This window comes from Nannobrachium achirus (genome assembly GCF_963921795.1).
Source record: "Nannobrachium achirus genome assembly, chromosome: 13".
NCBI classification, from domain to species: Eukaryota; Metazoa; Chordata; class Actinopteri; order Myctophiformes; family Myctophidae; genus Nannobrachium; species Nannobrachium achirus.
The window spans coordinates 24,783,760-24,793,422 of NC_137833.1; the positions used below are offsets into that span (position 1 = coordinate 24,783,760).

The following is a 9,663-nucleotide window of genomic DNA, read 5'->3' on the forward strand; positions in this document are numbered from 1 at the left end:
CCTGCTTTAGAACGAATAAGAATAGAATGTAAACAAACGCGTAGGGTGGTATAACCTGTGGATATTCATTACAAAGTAAATATATTTCTAATACTCAATAACAAATTATTAAAGTGTCCTGTTCTTCCAAAAAGAAGGCTACTGGATAATACTTCCGCCATTATTCATGTGGGAGTAAAACATTCTTGTGGTGACTTTGAATTTGGTCTACAGCCTAATATGCAGTTAATTAAATTGAAGGTTATTTGTCACATTTCTATACCAAGATGACGTGAGACTAGTTATGAGTTGTTGTTGTTTTTTTTGCACAAATTTGTTTTTATTTACAAGAAAGATGTACATTATACCCTTCAAAGGAAAACCATAACAAACATGACTTCTCTTCAAAGGAATCTTTTAAGATGTGTGTAATACATGTTTGAAGCAAATGGATAATGGATGTATTGATAGCACGCATGAGGACACACACACACACGCGCGCACGCACACACACACACACACACGCACACACACACACTCACACACATACACAGGCATACATTTGTGAATGTGCAAAGTATGTGCACATGTTATGCACGCACACAAACACACATCCGAACTCTGTGTGTGTGTTTTTTCTTTTTACATTCTCTCCTGTCTGATGATACGTACTACTGTACATCATCCGGTTCATCAAAATGAATGGACTGTGTTGTATGGACCTTTTCTCAGAGCCTCTTCTAACCGTGGCCTCTGCTGGAAGTGAGAGTAAGGCCGGCTCAAACACCAGGGAGAGGGAATCCATTGGACATGGACATGGGCCTTGTTACATCAATAATACTCTGGTATTGACTGTTAATAGGTCCTCAATCATTGATACACTTGGAGAAGTGGGGGAAAAACATCAACCTGGGTGTAAACACGCCACACAAGCATGTTAGTTTAACTCTTGGAGTGTAAATATGGACAGGGACCAATTTTACACGGTCGAGGAATAGATTTAGCTGCGTAGCCGGGACTACATTATTAGATTCAAATTCCGACTGTGTGTATTTGAATCTCCAGCGAACCCAATCTAAACCGCGTTGTGTTTTGGTTAGCCGTGCCGTGATGTTCAGCCGTGTTGACTTTCTGCGAAATTAGCAGTCCCGGTATCGTCTGTAGACAGTAAAAGAGCAGCAGTACGTAGCAGTACACCCCATATATTATCAGGCATAGGAGTACACCGTCACAAACTTTCACAGAAAATGTTAATTTAACTTGGACAGTGTACAAATGTAAACTTGTTGTACACTCTCTGAGTTAGAATTAACTCTGAGAATTGCACTGCATTTCACCCCAATCTCTCTCTCTCTTCCACCCATCCACAATGAAAGCCTGGGCAAAAAAAAAAAAAAAAAAGGAAAAAAAGCAACAAGATTGATCGAATTGTCTTGTTTATTCACGTGATCCTTTTTTTTTCTCGTCCTTTTGAAAACGCAAGGTGATTCAAAACGGGAGGGGCTTTGGGGGGGAGGGGGGGGAGGGGGGGTCAGGGGTTAAAGTTCATGGAGAGACGGCACACACATAGTGTGGAAAGAAACCAGAGAAAGAAAAGAAAAAAAAGTTCACATCCTTTAAAAAAAAAGAAAATCTATTAGAAACAACATAATATGCAGAACAATACAATAGCATTTACAATACTTAAATTCCCAGTTCTCATGAGAGTCCCGTGTTAAATTGTACAACTGTATACAGTATGCTTTCCTCCTCTCCTTTTCTCCTGCATTAGGAGTTGATATAGTTATAGTACTTTCACTCTTTTTTCTTTTCTTTACTGCTCATATCTCTCTTCCACCACTCCTCAGTTCACTCTTATTATTCTCTCTGTTTTTTGTCTGTTTTAGTTTTTTATATAAAAAAAAAGAAAAAAAAAGTCACCTCTTTTCGCTTTTGTCAGTGTCCCGTCAATTGCGGGCGCGGCCGGCTATCTCATCGCCGCCGGAGCCGTAAGCGCTGTTCGCTGAATGTCTCTTTATAATTCATCAAAGAGTCTGTGAATCAATATATTTATATCGCCGGATGCCTCATCAAAAAAAGACGAACCCCAACTTTGTCTCTTGTGTTTGTTTTCGTCGTGGAAAAACTCGCAATCACTTGTTTCTGACGGAAGATCCACCATGGGATCTAAGTGGGCGAGGGATGGGATGGTTTAGATGGGGGAGGGGGGAGGGGGGGGGGGGGGTCTGGTGCCCACCCACAGGAGGAAAGGTGGTGGGTTGGCAGTGCGGGTGGTGTTGGGAGGTGGGGGCATCGAGGTGGTGGTGCAGGAGAGGGACATCTGGTTTAAAGGTGAGGCTTGTTCCTTCTTTGTGCGTGAAGTCGTTGCTGTGAAAAAAGGGGCCTGTAATCACGCAGGCACTCATGGAAAAGAAAGGCTCCCCACGGTGCAGACGAATGCCGAATTGGAATTTTTTAACATTTCCCATCCAGGTCTTGGTGATGGCTGGACAGAAGAGGCTGCTGGGAGTTGTAGTGAGGAAGTCCCGTCCCCTGGTGCTCAGTAGACCTCTGAGTGACAGCTAATCCCCCCGGTGTGCCTCGCCATCCTGCAGCAGGGGATACAAGAAGAACAATGTTGGAATAGTGTTGATATCAGAGAGGAGAGTCTGCTATTACACAAACACATTTTATGAATTATTTCATGTGCTTTCTTGGAATTAAATCCTGTTAGCAGACCTCGTATCGAACTGTGCTTTCCTGTGCTTTTTTCTGCGAACTGCTAATAAAGTATTCAATCAATCAATCAATCAATCAATCAAGTCAAACACATTGAAATGTGAAAACATCAGCTCATTAATGCTTGATTAACTACTTAAACCCTGGCATCACTGTTCTGGTGGTGAACATTCAGCAAAAATAGCGAATAACTACAAGCTCCACAACACATCGACGAGAGAAATGAGTTAAACATGAATCTATTTCTGAAAGAAAGTGCATCATTGCATGACTTGCAAGGTGTGAAACTCATGAAACACAGCAGGGAGGGGAGCATATGTTGGCTGTGTTAGTATATCGTCACTGTCGGGCAGAAACCTCGTATCTCCAAGTTTCAAATGTGTACGTTCTTTCGCAAAGTAAAGCCTGTGTACGTTCTTTTGCAAAGTAAAGCCCTGCTTCATCATACAAGGCCGTCTCACAAAAGTAGTGAAAACAGCCGATCTACAAGCACACAACGCTTCGCGGTGCGAGGCGTTGTGTGCTTGTAGATCGGCTGTTTTCACTAGTTTAAATCATTTTTAAAATGATAAATGCAAAACGAACGGCTTTGGACATACAAGGTTTTCATCTGACAACGACGATATATAACCTTGAGAGTGTAAAGACTTGAGCGATCAGGGTCACTTTTCATGATAGGGTCCCTAAGGAAACAGTGGTCCATTTTGAGTTAAATTGACACTCAGGGTTTTACAGTGCAGTATGTAACTATCCCTCTGGCTGCCTGACTTTACAGAAATGTAGGTCAGAGTGCCAAGCCTGTCCTTCACTAAGGTCAGCGTGTGTGTGTGTTTGTGTGGGCGAGAGACACAGCGAGAGAAAGAGAGAGGGAGTGTGAGCAGGGGTGTCGCACCAAATTCTGGGCCCTGGGCACAAGGATTCACTGCGGGCCCCCCATGAATGTTCTTCTGCAATGGGAACGCATTATTTTGTGCTTTAACTATTGAAAAATATCAGATATACAAGCTCACAGCGCGGCACTCAAGCTTGTAGATCTGCTCTTTTCGAAAAATCGTGAAAATGAGTGCAAGTCTGAATATTTTTTACCCGATTCTGTAAATGTCTTCTAAATCTTTCTAAGGTTTTTGAAAAAAACTATGTTTCTATGTCAGTGGTGCTCAAACCTTTTCATGTGAAGGACCCCCAAAATGATATGTATTTGGCCACGGACCCCCATCTCAGAATATAGTTCCAGGCTCCCCCAGAAGCAAAATTTGAGTTACAAAAGTCCCCTTAAAAAATACATATAATTCAAAGATTTGATTCATGACTTTTCAAAAATAGCTACAAGCTCACAGCGAGCTTGTAGATCTGCTATTTTTCAATAGCTAAAGTATGGAATAATTAAGGCCCCCTCCACCTTGGGCCCTAGTAACTTTCCCCCTCCTTGTGACGCCCCTGATAGTGAGAGGAAGAGAGGAAGAGAGAGACATATCTAGAATTGGAAGGTTTACTGGGTTAATCCTCCTCTCTGGGTGAGGCTGCTTTAACAGAAGGATGGCTAACAGGCCAAACATGATCGACTGGAAGTGTTACTAAGGGCCAGCGCTTAACATTTCCTGGATAATCTCTTTAACTGTGCTAAAAGGAAAACTCAAATATACTCTCGGATGGATCATTTAGTTTTTCAGTCAACTATAAGAGTGACCTCATGTGACATCCTGTGGGACAAGAATGGCATATGAAAATCAATTAATGGTTACAGATAATTACAATTATGATACCATAAGACTGGTATTATTATGGGAGGTGGAGGACGGTTGCACATGAACCAGTCAGAAGACTAGAGCTCCTCCAGGACTCTATTCTTTCTTGGCCTACTTCTTTTTCCCTCTACACCAAATCTCTTCACCCAATGATGTACTTTTATTGTGACATGCTTGCCCCACATTAGGGATGCTAGGGTCGTTCATGTGGTTAAAGAAACAACGTCGGGTTGATTTTAATGCTTCGAATTCCAACAGCAGAAGCCGTGACAAACAGAGACCATGGAGCCGTCCTTTTTTGGAGTGGTGAAAGCACTCCCAATAGACAGGTATGTCTGTGGGTGGCTATGTGGCTGGCTGGCTGGCTGGCTGGCTGGCTATGTCTGTAGCCTGGCAATACCTCTAGTGGCCACACACAACACACATGTTAAAGGCGGGGTGCTGTTTAGCAGGCCAGGCACACTCAACACGCACGCACGCATGCACACACATGGTATAGCTGCTCAGATTCACCACTCCACTTCGAACCGAGGTTTGATTTTAGGTAACTTATCACTCCAAAAGGCAGCAACCATTAATCAATACAGGTGAGGCTCTCTAGATTCCGTATAGTTTAATAGTTTGACAGCACAATCATCAGTGTATTTTGGATTCATGTCAATTTGTGTTTTCAGATATTTAACCACTTGAACCGTCAATACTTAATAAACTTGACCTTTCACTCTGTACTTAGTCTGCTCTTTTTCCCCTCTACACCAAACCTCTTTGCCAAAAATAGCCGATCTACAAGCTCACTGCGAGGCGTTGTGAGCTTGTAGATCTGCCATTTTTGGCTAAAGTTCTCAGAATATGGACACTAGGGTTCAAACGGTAACTTAGGTAACGTATCTCTCAAAAAGGCAGCAACCATTAATCAATACAAATGGCAGCACATATGCAAACGTCAAGAAGCCTCTTTATAGTTTGATAAACGAGGAAACAGAATCTATCTTTCTTGTCCCCCCCATCACCCCTCTCTCTCTCTCTCTCTCTCTCTCTAAAAGCAACAATAGCCCCCATCCATCTTTGTGGGTGGAGAGGTGCCACCGAGGAACGGGTCGGCCATTGTTTGTCAAAAACCAAAGTAGAGGGAGAGGTGAGGCTTGCGGCCGCCCGTCACCTGAGACCGCTCGGGGGCCCCGTCCACGCGTGTGCCGCGCTACACAATGGCCTGAGAGGACCACTGAAGGACTCACAATGGCAGGCAGGGAAAAGGACAAGGAGGTGCATCAGGAGGAGGACAAAGGAGGGGTGGACAAAGTGGGCCTCTTGATCCCCCACCTCCTCCAAAAAACATCATCTATCACTGTTCACCTGGGGCCTCATTTTTGGAAAAATAACCTTTGTTCTATGGCAGGGGTCCTCAACGTTTTCAGGCCAAGGAAGGACCCCTTAGCTGAGAGAGAGATGAAGCAGGGACCCCCAGATTCCATATAGTTTCATCGTTTGACAGCACAATCATTAGTGTATTTTGGATTCATGTCAATTTGTGTTTTCAGATATTTAACCACTTGAACTGTCAATACTTAATAAACTTGACCTTTCACTCTGTACTCTGATCTTTTTCCCCTCTACACCAAAGCTCTTTGCTAAAAATAGCCGATCTACAAGCTCACAACGCCTTGCGCTGCGAGGCGTTGTGAGCTTGTAGATCTGCTTTCTTTGGCTAAAGTTCTCAGAATATGGACACTAGGGTTCAAGTGGTTAATATCACTCAAAGATTTGGAGGACCCCCTCTGGGGACCCCTAGGGGTCCCGACCCCCTGTTGAAGACCCCTGTTCTATGTGATTCTACATGGTGGAGATAGGAAAACTCTTCAAGTTCAAATAAAGATCCACAAAGATCCATTTTACACTGTTATATTAACACTGTGGCTATGCAGAGGCAACTCCTAAATGCATGGAGCTGAACTCTTTCACCTCTGACCTCCTAGCTTATCCTATCCTAACTTGCAATAATGTTACATCTGAGGCAACCTATAAGATAAGTGTAAGAACAATGCATCCTGAATCAATTCATTTAGCTTTTGAGCGACGATACGTGTCTGGTATGGAGAGGTAAGTCCACACTCATCTTTTGACAATTCAATGTAAGTGGGTCGCAATGACGACTTCAGACCCATACATACCTACAGTAAATGACACTGACAATCTAATTGATTTCGACTTGAGCAGTATTATAAATACAATTCAGTTTAGAAAGAATAATCATCTAACAAAACAAATATATATATATATCGTCACTGTCGGGCAGAAACTCTCGTATCTCCAAGTATCAAATGTGTACGTCTTTTGGTAAAGCAAAGCCCTGCTTCATCAAACAAGACGTCGCACAAAACTAGTGAAAACAGCAGATCTACAAGCACACAACTTGTGTGCTTGTAGATCGGCTGTCTTCACTAGTTTAGTTATTTTTTTAGATGATTATACAAAACGAACGGTTTCCTCCCATTCAGTGAAAGTCTTATGGATAGGCTGAACACAGCAACCAATGAGACGATAGGTCCCACCCCTTTGTTCCTACACTTCATGGGATCTAGCAACAACCTTTTAGCAAAGTCTGTGCTCTCTTGTGCTTTTCTTCTTAAATGGTTTTCGTCAATCGTAGCTTGTAGAAGAAAAGATCCTGTTTCACTTGCAAATCAACATGTAATGGGAATCACAACGTTTCGGTCCGGAGACCTTCATCAGGTTATCTTGTTATAGGATTTTCTTCCTTAAGGGGTTAGGAAACATCATTCTGTGATGGCGAAAATCGTAAAAAGGCATCCTAACTTCAGAGAGGACAAGATTAAACACTTGGCAAGTTTGTGTAATGACCACCCTGGTGCTGGGCGAAGACAAAGGTGTCTTTGCTACGCCTCAGTATATCTTCAAAGAGGCTACGCTAACACCTTTAACCACTTTCAAACTGGCGTCACTATTTTGGGCATGTCATAATAAGCAACATTTTTCAAAAATTAGACAGCAAAAATGGCAGATCTACATGGGCTCCGTTGGGAACTCACAGGGTTCCACACATTTTTACCAACTAATTTTCAAAACATTTCCAAAACCTTTCCAGAATATTTAACTCGATTTCCAGGACTATATAACAATCATTCAGCACAATAATGATCTCTTACTCCTATGTGCAATTCCCAAAAGACAGGCAGTGTAGCAAAAATAAAGCGTGCACGCCGCGAACAGACCGTGGTGTGCATGTGGATCGTGCATGATGGACACGCACACGTCCACGTCAAAAGGTACCCTCGATTTATGGTGGCAGCAAATTAGTTGACAAAATCAATAACCGAAAAAACAATGCATAGCCATTTTTCCAGGACCTTTCTGGGACATTTGATCAATTCCAAAACCTTTCCAGTACTGGAAAAATATTTTTCTAATTTCAAAATATTTCCGGGAATTTCATGACCGTGGGAACCCTGTTCTCACAATTTGTTGTATGAAGAAGTATACTGTGCTAAACTAAGCTGGAGTAGCTAACCGTTTACAGTGACCTGTTATTCAGGAGAGGACTACGCTGGTTTGTTTGCCGTGTTAACGAGAGCTTCTCTGATGGCTTGAAGGAAATCCATGTCTGGTCTGTAATGAACGCTACGCGTGCTTGAAAGAGCACACATTGCTAATAAGGTTTTTCACTTAATAAGCCCAATCAATACATTGAGCTCCCAGCCTCCTAGTCCTATTCTTGCTCTCCGAGGGGCCAAATCAACAGGGACACAACACATTCACACCGACAATACAAGCAGGCCAAAAATAAAAAAAGAATTGAGAAAAACACCCATCGGAACTCTCTCTTTCTCTCTCCATTCCTGGTTCGTTAATAGTGAAAGTTCAGTCACCATAAAGAGAGGTGGAGGGGTGTGGAGCGGCAGGGGGTGGGGGTGCAGGAATCTTGACCCCTCAACAGAAGGTTAACAAACTTGCGCTTTAATGATCGGAGTGAAGAGCCCTCGGACAAAGGGTCTCCAGCCGCCAGCGGCGGGGAGAGGGGGTTACAGGACGGCGTTCAGTCAAGCGTTCCATCGCCCGAGCGGTTGTGTGTGTGTGTGTGTGCGGGGTGGGGTCCAAATACGAGGAAGGGAGCTAAAAAACATTCCAAACGCTCCGTTCCGTAATTAATTCTTCTCTTCCACCCCTGTGATAACTATTGTTCCAGAACTGAAGATTACAGTTACAAGGGGGGGGGGAGAGAGAGAGCGGGCGGAAGCGGAATGTACAGTATCGTCGTTGTCGGGTGAAAACCTTGTACGTCCAAAACCGTTCGTTTTGCATTTATCATTTTAAAAATGATTAATTAGTGAAAACAGCCGATCTACAAGCGTGCTTGTAGATCTGCTGTTTTCACTACTTTTGTGCGACGGCCTCGTACGATGAAGCAGGGCTTTACTTTGCGGAAAATATAACAAATTTGAAACTTGGAGATACGAGGAGATAGAATTTTCTTAATTTTTGTGGAAGCAGGAAAGCAGGGGAGAGGTGAAGAGAAACAAGGGAACGGTGAGGGGGGGGGGGGGGGTCATAAACGAGAGTCATTCTCCCTTCCTCTTATCCCCCCCCCCCCCACCCCCCCATTCTCTCTCCTGCTTGGCTGGCTGGGTTTCATCTGGGCTGACAGGTGCATTGTTTCGCGTGGGATCTTAGGTTGGATAATCATCGTGGTCATCGTACGCTGGGATAGAAAGCATAATGCTCCGTCCGTCCGCCGCTAAGCAGGACTAATTGGCTTCGGTTTGAACTAATGTCGCGGCGCGACTGTGAGGCACACACACACCTTCAGTATCGGGGGGTCCACGTCCACGCCACTCCCCCCCCCCCCCCCCCCCCCCCGCACAATAATAACCGCTCATCTATCTCTGCGGTTGAAAGAAGAAGAGTGAACATTTTTTGAAAAAAAGAAAAAAAAATCACTAATGAAAATTGCTTATAAAATACATAATGAACCTGTACTCTCTTAATCAAATACGATAGCAGCCCCCCCCCCCCCCACCTCCCCGTAATAACCTATTAATTTAATTGGTCATGAAAGAATATATCACAGCGCTTACATTTAATTGACCCAGAAAGGAGAGTAACAATATTTAAATGAGACAGGCTGGTGCTGGGGATGGCTTGGCTGATGAAGCTGTTAAGGAACGCCAGTCTGCCACGGGGAAGAGGAGGACACATATTTCCGCAT

At 43.6% G+C, this 9,663-nt stretch overlaps 1 protein-coding gene across 1 annotated transcript in view; it reads right to left on the reverse strand.

Moving 5' to 3' along the window:
- Window positions 1-457: 457 nt before the first annotated feature.
- The window catches only part of meis1b (Meis homeobox 1 b), a 148,915-nt gene continuing 139,709 nt past the window's right edge, over window positions 458-9,663 (reverse strand). The window contains exon 13 of the mRNA XM_080740462.1: window positions 458-2,567. The gene's annotated coding sequence lies outside the window, so the exon portion shown is untranslated. The remainder of the gene's footprint in view (window positions 2,568-9,663) is intronic.